Source organism: Leptidea sinapis, chromosome 47, assembly GCF_905404315.1.
Source record: "Leptidea sinapis chromosome 47, ilLepSina1.1, whole genome shotgun sequence".
Taxonomy (NCBI): domain Eukaryota; kingdom Metazoa; phylum Arthropoda; class Insecta; order Lepidoptera; family Pieridae; genus Leptidea; species Leptidea sinapis.
Window position 1 is genome coordinate 4177422 of NC_066311.1, and position 14823 is coordinate 4192244.

At 33.3% G+C, this 14823-nt stretch overlaps 1 protein-coding gene across 2 annotated transcripts in view; it reads left to right on the forward strand.

The window, feature by feature from the left end:
* The window catches only part of LOC126978148 (ras association domain-containing protein 10), a 126958-nt gene that overhangs the window by 94387 nt on the left and 17748 nt on the right, over window positions 1-14823 (forward strand). Inside the window, exon 4 of one of the 2 annotated variants that reach the window (XM_050826900.1) lies at window positions 978-1029. The exons of the other annotated variant lie outside the window; for it this stretch is intronic. The gene's annotated coding sequence lies outside the window, so the exon portion shown is untranslated. The remainder of the gene's footprint in view (window positions 1-977; window positions 1030-14823) is intronic. 2 annotated transcript variants of the gene reach the window in all.

Below are 14823 nucleotides of genomic sequence, written 5' to 3' on the forward strand. Positions count from 1 at the left end.
AAAACGCAAATCGCGTGAATCAAAACCATCCTAATTGGGACTTATTTTGACAGAACGTAACGTTTCTCTATACTGAGGCTCAACTGACAAACACAAAAGTTTGTACACATTTTACATCATTCCGAATGATGCATGATCCAAAACTGGGTATGTTTGTTCAACTCATGGTTTGTGGCGCCATCTATAGGATCTACTTTACAATTGATAACGTTCTCAACCTAAATATTTGCATATTAGGAAATCGACTTGAGAAGTCGATCCTTAAAATATAAATGAATTGTGATTTTTATATGAAGGTGTGAAATTGTCACTTTTGTTAGTATCGAGGAACACACTATTTTTTTTCTTAGTATGATTCCAGTTTGTTGCCAATGCATCTGGGTAGCAGTCGTGAAAATAAAGTGTGAATGACAATTCGATATTATTTTAAAAGTTCAATAAAAAATACTCTTAGATTTTATTTTAAAAGTTTTTTCTACAGTTTCTATGCTATCCGTAATTTAGATTACAACTAGTATTTGGATTATGTCCTAACTAGGCAGTTGATTCTCGGCTCGACGGATTTCAATCATTTAGATATACTGGTTCTAATTCGATAGTGAACGTATGCGATAGACTTGAGTTATGGCGCGAATTTGAGTAAAATTTGCGCCGGTCGGTGATTTAATTTAACTTTCGAAGTTTAGAAGATTTAAGAACTGAATCCAAAACGTGCATTTTACATTTCGGATACCTTTTTTCTTAATAAAATAATTTTAAACGTTTTTGTGTAAGTTTTATTTATATACTTATTCATTATTCGGTGAATAGTAACATAATTATTTTATCCTGATTTTTCACTGATTTACAATCTTCGTGATCACAGGCAACATTCAAAGACACTCAAAATACTCAAAAATAATTCTAAACACTTGATTCATTTTGTGAAATGGCGTCAATAGAATAGTTACGGTTAATTTAAGAAATATCTTTTTCAGATCCTCCATGATGGTCTGATTGAAATTTGGTCCTTCGAGCTGACGATCTGAGGTTAGTAAAATATTTCTATTTTCGATACAATAGGTAATCGAAATTATAATTTGCTTTAGCATTTATACATTTCCATTACCTACTTATTAAGGTTAATTTTGTTAAATCAGTTTCTTCTCTATAGAAAAAAGAACATTTTTTTAGATACCTTCATCATTTTTGTATGAAAGGTCATCATGCAAAGGCGATTGAGACACTTAATAGTTTTTTAAAATAATATAAAAACAGCAACAATATTATTTACCAGTGGGAGGCTTCTTTGCACAGGATTGGCCGACAAGCAGCAATGTGCAAGGATTATTGTGCTTCGTTTTATAATTGCGATGCTTCTAAGGAATTTGGATTCAATCAAGAACCATGAGGGGTACTAATGGCCAGGGCGTATCACTCACCTTATGGTATAAGGTATAAAAAAATAATATTATAATAAATTGTCCTCGTACACAAGCGCCTACAGCAATTACATTTAATTCTGTACCAGCTGCGCTCTCGTTTAAGTCATTTACAAGTAACCTTTGAAACCTATTAAATCATTTATTATTGAAAATCAGTTTTTATTTAAATATTTTTATGTCTGGCAATGATAATTAGCGAGACCTTTGGATTGATAATATATTATGAATATTATTTGCAAAACGAATTTCAGATTTCATTTTTAACATTTCGTACCCGAACTAAATTTCGTATGGCGAACCATATTGAAAAAACTCCGCTATTTGAGTGTCCCTTTATTAGAAAGGGTGTTGTGAAGTGACTCCATAGTTTTTACCGACCCGCTTCGCATCGCACACTATTTTGTTTTTTAAAGAGCACAGCCGTAACATTAATATCAAAATTTTACGATATTATTCATCGCAGATCCATAGGACACTTTTATTCTCAGAGTGACGGGCGCAGAACAGTGTAATGGGGTTCCAGTAAAATTACGCTTTCTCAGGTCGTTTTGTGGTGCGTTCCATTCGAGATTATTCACCCCATAAAACTCAAAAATAATCCCATAAAAATACATGCTTAACAAACTTTACAGTTATTGTGTGAGCGGTCTTCCACGTGGTTCGTTCTTCAAATCAAAGTTTCCATCACAAAAATCGCACGGTGCGTTCATTAACAGTACCCTCTCCAAACGAAACATTGATATTGCGAGCTGTTTCTGACGCGCTAGTTCCGCGTCGGAACTCTTATTCAAAAATCACTCGAATTTTCGAAGTATCTGTCATCTTTCTTGTCTAAGCTGAATAAAAAAAACAACTGAAAGTCGATATTAAAATTTTGAACATTTTTTAAAAGAAGAACTGGATAGGTACTTACCATGTGAAAAAAGGTTCACTCAACAACCTCGAACCATGAAGGATCTATGTCAATTCGAGGTATCTATTACAATAAAACGGCAATTTAAATACTTTAACCACTATTATTATATGCAATAAAGTATCTGAAAATAAAGTATTACATTAATAATAAATTAAAAATTAATAATTATTATGTATTTAATATATTTTTTTTCAATGATTTTGAGAATCTTCACTATTTTTGAAGCTTAAAATGGGAAACTTTACTGTGTTAATTTGATAATCGAATGAAAGAGTTTTACCAGTGGGAGGCTCCTTTGCACAGGATGCCGGCTAGTTTATGGGTACCACAACGGCGCAAGCAGTAATGTGTAAACATTACTGTGTTTCAGTCTGAAGGGCGCTAGTGAAATTACTGGGCAAATGAGACTTAACATCTTATGTCTCAAGGTGACGAGCGCAATTGTAGAGCCGCTCAGAATTTTTGGGTTTTTCAAGATCCTGAGCACTGCATTGTAATGTGCAGGGCGTATCAATTACCATCAGCTGTACGTCCTGCTCGTCTCCTCCCTTATATTCATAAAAAATGAGTTTTAATGTCGGAGACTCACAGCTTTACCTCTTCGGCGTGCGGTTTGTGAGACAGAAAATAATTATGTGTTATTTTGAAAAGACACCAGTCTTTGCCACTTACAAGAACATACTTAAACCGGTCGGAAAACGCTTATTTTTAACGCTATTAAAAATTAATATAATTGCTTTCATCTGAACTCATTTCTGAACCAATATATTTAATGTTAAGGAGATAATTGTATGTGAAATAATTATTATGAAGTAACATAACATAAACATTTAAGAATTTCGAAACAATATCGTATGTTTTAAAGTGATAACCCTCACTTCTGGGATTAATTACACAAAAATTAAATTTGAAAACAATATTTGTCACTCGAACGGTTGGCTCAGTGGAAAGAGCGCTCGCACGGAAAGCTAGTGGTCGCGGGTTCGATCGGGGTCCCACATCGTTCATTAATTTTGTTTTCAAATTTAATTTGTGTATTGTGAAATAGTTTTTGCTATGACTTATAACGTTAAGGGTAAAGGTTCTATATGCACAACTTTGCGTCTAACTGTGTGCCTATTTTGCGCGACAACACGCCCTAGGCACAATTGACAAGGAGGAACAGAACGCGCCCCAATCGACGCACGCACACAAATACACCATTTACACAGCCGCTAAGCAAATTCTTTTTTATGAAAATAAGGGACGAGACGAGCAGGACGTTCAGCTGATGGTAATTGATGCGCCCTGCCCATTACAATGCAGTGGCCCTCAGGATTCTTGAAAAACCCAATAAATCTGAGTGGCACTACAACTGCGCTCGTAACCTTGAGACGTAAGATGTTAAGTCTCATTTGCCCAGTTATTTCACTAGCTACGGCGCCCTTCAGACCGAAACACAGTAAAGTCTACACATTACTGCTTCACGGCAGAAAAAGACGCCGTTGTGGTACCCATTATCTAACCGGCTTCCTGTGCAAAGGAGCCTCCCACTGGTAAATCAAGCCAATCTTGGGATGATAAAACTATTGACTGACACTGTCACGCCGCACGCCGCCGAGACTTGTCCTGTCCGAGTTAAATTAGCTGCACCGCGGCCGTCAAAAAAAAATCAAATTCCAAATTTCTATATTTGATATGAAACTCTCCCATGACAATGTGGAATTTTTTGCACTCTTTTTAATAAAATATACAATATTGTACTGTCATTGCTATTGCTGTAAGAAAATCATAATCTCGTCCCAAGCTGTGCGATAACTTAAATATTCAGCTGTGGTGTAGTAGGATTTACGACGGAGCCATTTTTAATAAAACATTTAAATATGTTTATATATAAAGTTTTGTGGTTCACAAAAATCCTGTGCGACAGGGCAGTACGTATTATTTACAATTAGGTTCACGTATTGTAGACGAGCATATTTTCTCATAAATAAAAACTGAAACAGCTCACCTCGTACACCCAATCAAACAAACATTATAAGAATAAACAGATCAAGAATAAATTAATGATATCCAGGAACTGTTAACAAAACATGGACAGTGTTTGCATTCTACGGAGGGGACTTTTAATTAAGTAAGGGTCGCACCTACTATCATGGGAAAATAAACGGAATTACCTGGAGTTCCTTGTGGGACACAGTTGTTAATTGAATTAAATTTACGTGACATGGCTACGTTGCAAACAGAGCAGTACTTTGAAATATTTATTTTCTAGAATCCCTTTACTAAATTGATTTTATAGAACTCCATTTCTGAACTTTTGCATACTCCCACAGCGAGGTTCAAATAGCTACATTACTAGATCCTGCAGAAGTTACAACGACTTATACAAATGATTTGAGTTTTCTTTAGTGTTAATTATGAGACTGATTCTCAGATCTCGTGCCAGATTTTGGCGAGACAACACGTCCTGAGGATGCCTCGTGTAGAGGCGAAACACGTGTCGAATTGTTTAAAGACAAATATTGGCGGAATTAACACTAAAGAAAACTCAAATCATTTGTATAATTAAGGATTTCCGCAAAGTAACGCCTACTTCAATAAATTTTCTTACAATGACTTGTTAAATGAAATAGATCTAGATATATTTTCTACATCTAGCACCAAACTAAAAAGAACATTAACCAATAAATTCTTCAAGAATAAATCATTGTATTTAAGTTAGTTTCAGAAGTGAAATATTACATCCTAACGAATTTAATATTTAATCTAATCCTTTGGGGTCTAGGCTACTAATATAATTTTGTCCCATTTGGTGTCGAGACCCTTGGTCCGTGGGATCCTAGCGCTAAAGGGCTTTTTAAGGAAATAGCAAAAAGGTTAGTCGACATCACAGGAGACCGAAGAGCTGGCAACCTCGGACAAAGAATTAATATAGCTATTGTACGGAGGAACGCTGCCAGTATCTTCGGAACCGTACCTAAAGGGACTCCTTTTAATAATATATTTTAGTTATCATATTATATTTTTAAGGATTTTAGATTTAGATTCTGCTTATATTTGTAATTAAATATAATATTATTTAAGTGATTTATTTAATGAAATGTGCATCTACTTTAATGTATTTGTAATACATCCTAACTCTATTTAAAAAGTTACAATTGTAAGCTAGCTGTAAGTTTCCCTAATAATTATAAAAAAAAACTAATAGTATTCGCAGAAGCTTTAACATTAAACGATTATGAAAAATTATAAAATACAAATAGGTTTAATGTTTAAAAATGTATATTAAACTAGCTGATCCAACAAACGTTGTATTGCCGATATTAAAATCGCGATACAAAAGTAACTGTTGATCGTAGATGGGTGAAAATTTGAAGTTGTGTGTATTTTTAATGCAAATATAATAATAAAAAAAATGTCAAAAAAATAAAAAATAAAAATTTGGCGTGGACCACCCTTAACATTTAGGGGGATGAAAAATAGATGTTGTCCGATTCTCAGACCTACCCAATATGCACTCAAAATTTCATGAGAATCGGTCAAGCCACCGCGACATGAGCATTTTATATATTAGATTAGAGAAGAGATAATAAGCTTTTTTTTTAATCTGTCATCATCATTTGTTTTCACATAAATAGAGGTTTTCTCTGGTCAATGTCTTGTAGAGTACTTCAGCAAATACAGGGTACTCTTCTGTTTTTTAAAGTGAAAACTTTTTTGGCGCGTTGGGCAATTCTTAACAATTCCTCTGTATATGTACGTACATATAGCCATGCAAGTTGCCTTTTTTGAGATCGAATAAAACATTGTACTCGAACATTGTAACCATCACTAAATACACTTCATTTAAGAGTACTTCCTTAAAAATAAATAATTTAGTGATGATTCAAAAAATACAAACATAATTGTTCTATGATTTCATTTCCGTCGGTACTCCAGGAGAGTCGGATTTTTTATAAGACGAAGTAGCAAGCCAAGAGGTTCATCTGATGGTAACTTATACATCTTGGCCACTACAGATACTCGTATAAGACCCAGAATTCAGCGCGATTACGCTCAATACCTAAGATTTAAGTATTTTTTATATTTAACATTTTTTGGAAGTCCTAATAAAATGTAAATACCTTGATACTTATGGTTTTTAGTATAATTTCAGCTAGGGTGCTCTTTGAACCGAAACACAAATATTGCTTGCCCAATACTGCTTGGGCAAAAGGGCCCCGGCGTGGAACAGATCTAGCTTGCATGCTGTCCTAAGGGGCCTATAAAATCCAATATATTATCTGTATAAACCTATAAAAAACCTTTGTAAGCATGTATAAAAACCTACATAATTTAACCTATACTTAACCTTTATATAACCTTACCAGTGGGAGACTCCTTTGCACAGGATGCCGGCTAGTTACGGGTACCCCAACAGCGCCTATTTCTGCCGTGAAGAAGCAATGTGTAAGCATTATTGTGTTTCGGTCCGAAGGGTGCCGTACCTAGTAAAATTACGAGCGTAATTGTAGTGCCACTCAGAAATTTTGGGTTTTTCAAGAATCCTGAGCAGCACTGCATTGTAATGGGCAAGTCGTATGTATTACCATCAGCTAAACGTCCTATGAACGACTGGTCCCATATTGTCATAAAAAAAACCTATATGGCGTAAACTATAATCTATTGCAAACTACCTGAGTATTTGATGCCTTTTGAGACACTCAAAGTTGTGTTGGTAATGCAATTCGACTGCTAGTAATAACATAAGATTGACTTGTATTTTCTTATTTTATTGAAAACCTTAAGCTGTTCCCTTATTAAGAAAGGGAAAACGTGTGAAAGAAGCTCCTAGACATTGTTTTATCATAACAAGTAAATAAAAATATTTCTTAAGAAACAAACAACTGACTTCAAAAACACTACTACAAAACAATAGATATAATATAAAGATTTTAATTTAAACAATCTAATTATTTAATCTAATTCTAGATATCATTATTGTTATTTTTGGAATGGGACTACGAAGGAAGCAACAGCTTTAAAAAAAAGAATTATCTAAATCGGTTCACCCAGTCGAAAGTTCTGAGGTAAAAAACTTAAAAAAAATCATACCGACGAATTAAGAACCTCCTTCTTTTTAAAGTCGGTTAAAAATAAGTGTAGATGAAACCTAACAATTTCAAAGAAATTAAAATGCTAAACAGCAACAAAAATTATGAATTTGAGCATTTCTTTTCGGTTCAAAGATATATTATGTTGACAATACAATCATTATTATTCCATGGTTTTATAACTTCGGAATATTACAAAGGTTAACCTCAATAACATTTTCCATCACAAGTCGTGGGGTGAGAAATCCTTTCAATAAGAACATCGGGGGTGTTAGGGGTGAAGTGACCCATTTGAAGGGTCACCTTTGCGAGGGCTGTGATTTAGACACGCGATAGTATAATGTACTTTTATAATCAGTTACATTACTTATATATTGGATAGAAGACGTGGGGAATACTAAAATATATATAAGTAATAGGAATAAGTATCTAATAGGAAATTCGGTTGACAAGTATACAAAAACTTTCTTTCGCCTCAGTTTGATTATTCTATTCTATAAATGCGGCCTTAGATAATTTATAAGTCTAGATCTAGCCTCCTTCTTTTAGGCAATGCATTACAACAGGCCAGGTTTATTACTCAAGTGAGCGTGGCAAGCTACATCTCACACTCGCGATACGTCAACTTTGTTTTAGTGTGCATGTGTTGCTGAATATAGTTAGACTAACAGTTTGCCGTTATTTTTTTGAAGTATTCTCTATTTCATACGTATAAATGATCTAAGACTACGGCTTTCTCGATCTAAAACTATGTTAGTCGAAGTCGTAATTATAAAAAACATTGTCATTTCATTTTTTACATAAACATGTCAGCTTTTACATAATGGCCCTTTGTAATAATAGCCATGGCAGCCTTCAGAAAACATTAGTGCGAAAGTTCTTGTTTTTAAAATCTGATAACCGTATAACGAGGCGTATTTACCCGTTGCTATGGCGACGGATTTAACAACATATTGCTGCGAAGCAAATTTAACTTTGCTGATTTGTAATAAGTCTTATACTTGACTGTTGCTTGTTTTTTCGTATTATATTTAGAACTGTTATTACAATTGGAATGACTTTGCTTTGATATGGCTTACGTCTGGATAGAGTCTCTTGTTGTTAGGCAACTGACAAAAACAAGCCAGGAATATTATTTAGTATGCGTGACAAGATAAGTGTTACACTAGCGATTTGTATGACACTTTTGTGTTAGTGTGCGTGCATTGCTCAAAATAGTTACTTTTCACAGCTGTCATAGTCTATCTTATATATAAAATTCTCGTGTCACAATGTTCGTTCCCGTACTCCACTGAAACAGCTTGACCGATTCTCATGAAATTTTGTGAGAATATTGAATAGGTCTGAGAATCGGCCAACATCTATTTTTAATACCCCTAAGTAATAAGGGTTGTTCACCCTTAATTTTGATGAAATTTTTTGTTTTTATTTTTTTATAATGTGGCATTAAAAAATACATACAATTTCAAATTTTCACCCATCTACGATCAACAGTTACTTTTGTATCGCGATTTTAATATCGGCAACACAACGTTTGCTGGGTCAGCTAGTCTTATTATAATAATAATAAAAATCTTTATTTTCATTTGAAGTTTAAGTTTATAATGTTACTAAAAAACCTTTACGGAGGATATATATTATCTAAATGAAAATAATTTAAACCATAACATTATGTTTGTATGACTGTTGTAGTACTTTATAACAATATTATTTGGCTCTATCCATTTTCAGTATTAAATGACTAATTTGACCCAATTTTTCCTAGCCCCAAATTAGACATGGATTGCTTAAAGAAGATTACAAAACTTGAAACAAAGAAGAGAATAATCACGATGAGTCTTGGCACTGGGAGAATTCACAGGAGTTACAATTTTACCCGTGAATTTCCTGATGCCTTAGCTTATTGTGGTAGAACGGCAACGAGAAGAATTGGAAGAAGATGCTTCTAGAAGACCATCGTAAAATACATCGAGCATTAACAATTTTTTTCAAATTTTTTTTTATTGGTAAAGCTTATTAGGTAAAATGACTGAGACAGACATGTTTTAGCATTGTATGGGATTGTCTTATGATGTAGATTTTTTAGCATTATTTTTATGTTTCTTCTCATAGATTAAGATACCGCACTACCTAAGAACAATAGCTCTTTTAATACGGCAACTTTATATTGTAGTGTGTATTGGCTATTTGTAAAGATGCTTGTGTGCGTGGCATTTTGACACTCAATCGAATCATTCAATTTTTGTAACTTATATACGCTTTGTGTTATTTAAATTGTAATTAATTGTAACAAATATTAAACAATAATATTAAACACGCCATGCTTACCAATAAAATGTATCATTTTATTATTATACCTATAGTTTAGAAAGACCCTTTTAGCTTTGCTGGGTTTCCATTCCCATTCCATTTCAGCCGGATGAAATCCACTGCTGGACAAAGGCCTCCCCCAAAGATTGCCATGATGATCGGTCCTGAGCTACCCTCATCCAACCTACTCCGGCAATCTTGACCAGATTGTCGGTCCGTCTTGTTATCCTACCAACACTACGTCTTCCGGTACGTGGTCGCCATTCGTGCACTTAACTGTCCCTACGGTATGCCCTGCCACTGCCACTTCAATTTCGCAACCATAAAAGCCAAACCAAACAAAATTTGGGCTATGTCAGTGACTTTGGTTTTGACTCCTACCTTAAAGAGGGTTGCTGGGTTTAGTTATAGTAAATAATTAATAGTTTTTATGTTATACATGTTAAGTTAAACATTCATGGAACACCTAAACCTTATTCAAATTTAAATATTATACTATTCACTATTTATTTAGAATTGAAGATTCCTAGCTTTTGGAATAGATATTCCACAAATCTGAGAAAAACGGACGCAAGAAACTTATTTAAAAATACCTTGTACTAACACAACATAATTAAATAAAATAAACTTCCTCCACATATTACGACGAGATAATAAGAAGATATTATCCAACTACCGTGTGTGAGATACGTCAATCTATGGATAAGAACTTCCTGTGTCATTGTCTCGTTGATAAATTTATTTGAGTGGTAGAAGGTAAGAGCTGTAGCGATTTAGATTATTTTTATTTTATTTTACAATTTTAGGGAAACTTACAGCTAAAAAACTCTCAATATTATATAATTAACATGATGAAGGCCAATTATCAGCTTCCATATTCAGGTATCACTACATCTCCACACTCCAATGCTCAAAAAACTCAAGGCAAGAAATTAAGAGACTACATTAAAATCCAAATCACTCAAAGTACCAACCACATAGGGCTCTCTTCATTCTAGCAACACTAGTGCAGAACAAATCCAAATCAACCTCCCGGCATGCCACATTGAAAGAACGACATGCTCGCAATAGGTATGAATTTTGTCTATATATAGTTCTTGCTATAGGGACGCACAATAAATTTGGCCTGCGCAGAAACAATGATGGTGCGTATAGGCCCACCTTAGATACCAGTTCTGGCAACTCAGTTGCACCATTAAATAAAGACATTATATATAATATTGCATAAACATAATGTTAAATGCAGAAGTTGAAAATATGGATTAACAGTGTGGCAATGAGATTTTCTCATTAAAATTCAACCATTAATTATTAAAGAAAGTTACGTTTGTCCCAGTTTTTGACGTAAGTAAAAAAATGTTTTATTTTTATCTATTTATTTTAATTTAGAAGCGATTAACAAATGCGGGGGTTGCTACATGATAGATATTTCCTAATAATGCATAATTAGTTTAGGGATTTTTGTATACATTAACTTTAGAAGATTATTTCATTATAATGTGCATTCATAATAAATTTATATCAATTAGTTAGGTAATGAGCATGTAAGATGAACAATGTAAATGAAGTTTTTCGAAAAATAATTTTAATTAATTTGTGTTTTAAGTATGTTGCTGATAGTTGTATTAAGTTAATTTAAGGATTAATTTGCTTATTACTAAAGTTCTTTTTGTTATTCTGAACTATTTTTAAAATTTCTAAAAGTGTTAATATGTCTACCCTTTACTGTACTAGCGATGACCTGTAATTGGTCTTTTGAATTCTTATTTATTAACAAACAAAGTGTTATGTTTACACGCAAGAAGTTATACTTCTTTGGCCCAACAAAGCAAACATCCTTAAAATTATTTATTCCTCGTGCTCTTCTACGTTTGTAGAAAGAACAATATTGTAAAAATCTTGCAACGATGGCTTTGACAATTAATTATTAAATAAAGAATACGGCTGTACGGGCTTGAACCCTTTGCCTATCCTAATAATGAACGAAGAAATAAAAAAAAATAACGAATGTCGCAAGCGTCAAAAAATTTTAGGAACCAAATTCACTGTAACAAAACTGTAACAAAATTTTATCATAACGCGCCTAATAAAATACTTGAAATTTCTTTCTAATAATTCTTGCTATAACACTTTCACGTGTCAACTTAGTTACAAACTATCGGTTAGTGTCAATCGCTTATCACTTACAGTATCGTAACTATTTTAATGTGACAGTTACTCTTCTAAGGTGTCTTGTATTGTTCCGCAGCGAACAGTACAGTTAGCGATTCTTAATTAATATTCAATGAACATTACATCAGTCATTATTAAGTTTTTTAAGAAATACGTAGAGATTATACGACCAATTAACATTGCATTGTAACATCTAGACATGGTAAGTGATTATATACGGTTATGATTCCTTTGTTATTGCTGTCAATATCGTGTTGAACTTTTATGAGTTTATCGTAACCAAGAATGAAGAATTTAACTTTATAGACTGCATGTTAAAAATTGACGGATATTGAAATTATGATCGCTTTATCAATAAAACATTCAATTCCATAAAAGTTCTTGAAATTATAGTTAAGAATTCATATTTTGGAAGTAAGAATCGACATGCATTTGAAAGAGGCCTAATACCTCAGGCTTAGATAATTTATACGTCTAGATAGAGCGTCTTCATAGACAACGCATTACAACAGACCAGGATTATTAGTTTAGTTTTCATGACAGCTACGTGTAACACTCAGTTACGTCAGTCACTTTGTTCAAGTGTGCGTGCGTTGTTGAAAATAGAGGCAGTTTGCCGCTATTTTTTTCGATCTTATGTGTCTATCTATACGTGACAGAACCAGCAGAGCTTACAGAGAAAACCAATTTTGTTCATGAAATAGCCAAGATGTTGTGTCGCCTATAATATTGCCCTAAGCAATAAAGATTTGCAATCATAGTACAGCTTTTTCTATTCTGGACATGTGTACTGACTACTACTGTCACTCATCACGATATCTCTGGAATCATTAGAGCTAAAGACTTGAAATTTGGTAGCAATATTCTTTTCACCGAGTAGAGGTCAGCTAAGAACGGATTTAACGAAATTCCAAGTTTTTTTTTATTATGAACAGAACAACGTCTGTCGGGTCAGCTAGTCGGGTTAGTCTAATATAAATTAAGCCCAAAATTAGGTAGGTAATCTTTAGTGGCTTTATGTAAAACCTAGATTAAGATTGTGAAAAAAAATGTTGTGTACGCTGTTGATTACTTTGATAAATAAATAAAAACATACATAACTTGGTGCTAGCTATAGTATACATAGTCATCTATGTTTCTTTATTTTGGGATGGAGACGTTTTGTTTGTCAACACTCATTAAGGAGTTATCCTCTTATAAATATGGCAGATGACCCGAGATCTGGCACGTACCTCTGTCAGAGAATAAAATTGGCCATTCAAGAGGCAGCTTAGTAGGAACCTTGTGCAGTTTAGCACTTTATGTCTTAATTATATTATTTATCACTTATAATTAAAAATATAGTTAAAAAAAGAGTGTATGTACTCATATATGCACGCAAGAAGTTATACTTCTTTGTCCTAACAAAGCAAAAATCATTAAAATGATTTATTCCCCGTGCTATTCTACGTTTTTAGAAAGAACAATTTTGTAAAAATCTTGCAAAGATTTATTTATTTATTAGGAAGCCAACGTGCATACAACTATCTTAATCTATAGATACATTTAAAAGTTCTTTTACAATGTTGTATACTCTACTTACAGGTTAACTCGACATAGTATTATATAAATTTTTTGTTAAACTAAAACTTTTGAAAACAATTTTTGAAAAAAATTAACAAATTAAAGCCACAACCAAAAGGCTGATAAAAAGAATGTTCTTACTTAATGACCGAGAAAAACTAAAGAATAAAGCAAGATGGCTTTCACAGTTAATTATTAAATAATGAATACGGCTGTAGAGGCTTGAACCCTTTGCCTGTCCTAATAATGGACGAAGAAACCAAAAAGAAAAGACGCAAACGTCAGAAAATTTTAGGAACCAACTTCACCCTGTTACTTTTTTGTTACAGTGATGCGCGCGCATCTTTAAATTTCACTCTCATCATGTTTTCATAACGCGTCTAAAGAAGTGATATATCGATATAAGATCAGCTATATGCTATAGGTTTCTTTTAATACTACTTTTTATTTTAAAACATCTAAATACTTTATTATCGACTTTTTTGTATTAAGATATATGTATATTATTATTGTTAAGAATTATTTACTATATGTCGAGCGCACTATATCTCCAAAGTTAAACGGGCACCGCTGAAAATCAGTGCTGTTTCTTAGCCACGGCCGTGTCACATATAATCCTGAGTAGGTGACCCATTCCTGCACTGTACAGGAAATCTCTAATACTAAATATATTACTATTTAAATAAGTTCTTTTTTGGTTTGTTTTGTACCTTTATCTTTTTATATTAAGTGTATCCTGTGAGTGTTTTGTGAAATAAATGTTTTTATTTCTTCTTTCTTTCAAGTATTACTTCAACAAACAATTTGAGTATTTTATCAATGTCTTGAAAAAACAAATAACAAGCCCTGCGAGGCTAAGAATATAGATTCTCTTGTTAACCGGAGGCTATATAGACATCAATAATCAATCTACTATTAGACACGACTTCGGGGAAGGAGTAAATTGATGCAATTTGGCCGGTGCTGAGTCAACTATTTTCGTTAAGATTTCAACAATAATTGAGGCAAAGCTATTAACGGTTTATTCATAAAAAGCCTTAAGGTTTTGTTGATTAACTCAGTTGTCTGCTATAGTTAAAGTTATTTTATTGCGTCACTTTAAATATTACAAGCTGATGCCCGTGACTTCGCATAGACATAGAAAGGGTTTTTTAAAATAATACGCAAGTTTGGAATTGAAGATTATCTCATGTACCATTCCAGTTCCGGTTCCTGTTTTCGCTCCCGTTCCCAACATAATTATAACTATAATAAATGCCATGAATTTCAGTTTTTCACAAATCCCTCGGGCATTATGGATGTTTGTGTCCTTTCTCAAGCTCTAGTCTATGGCTGTATCAAATTTCATCAAACCCGGTTTAGT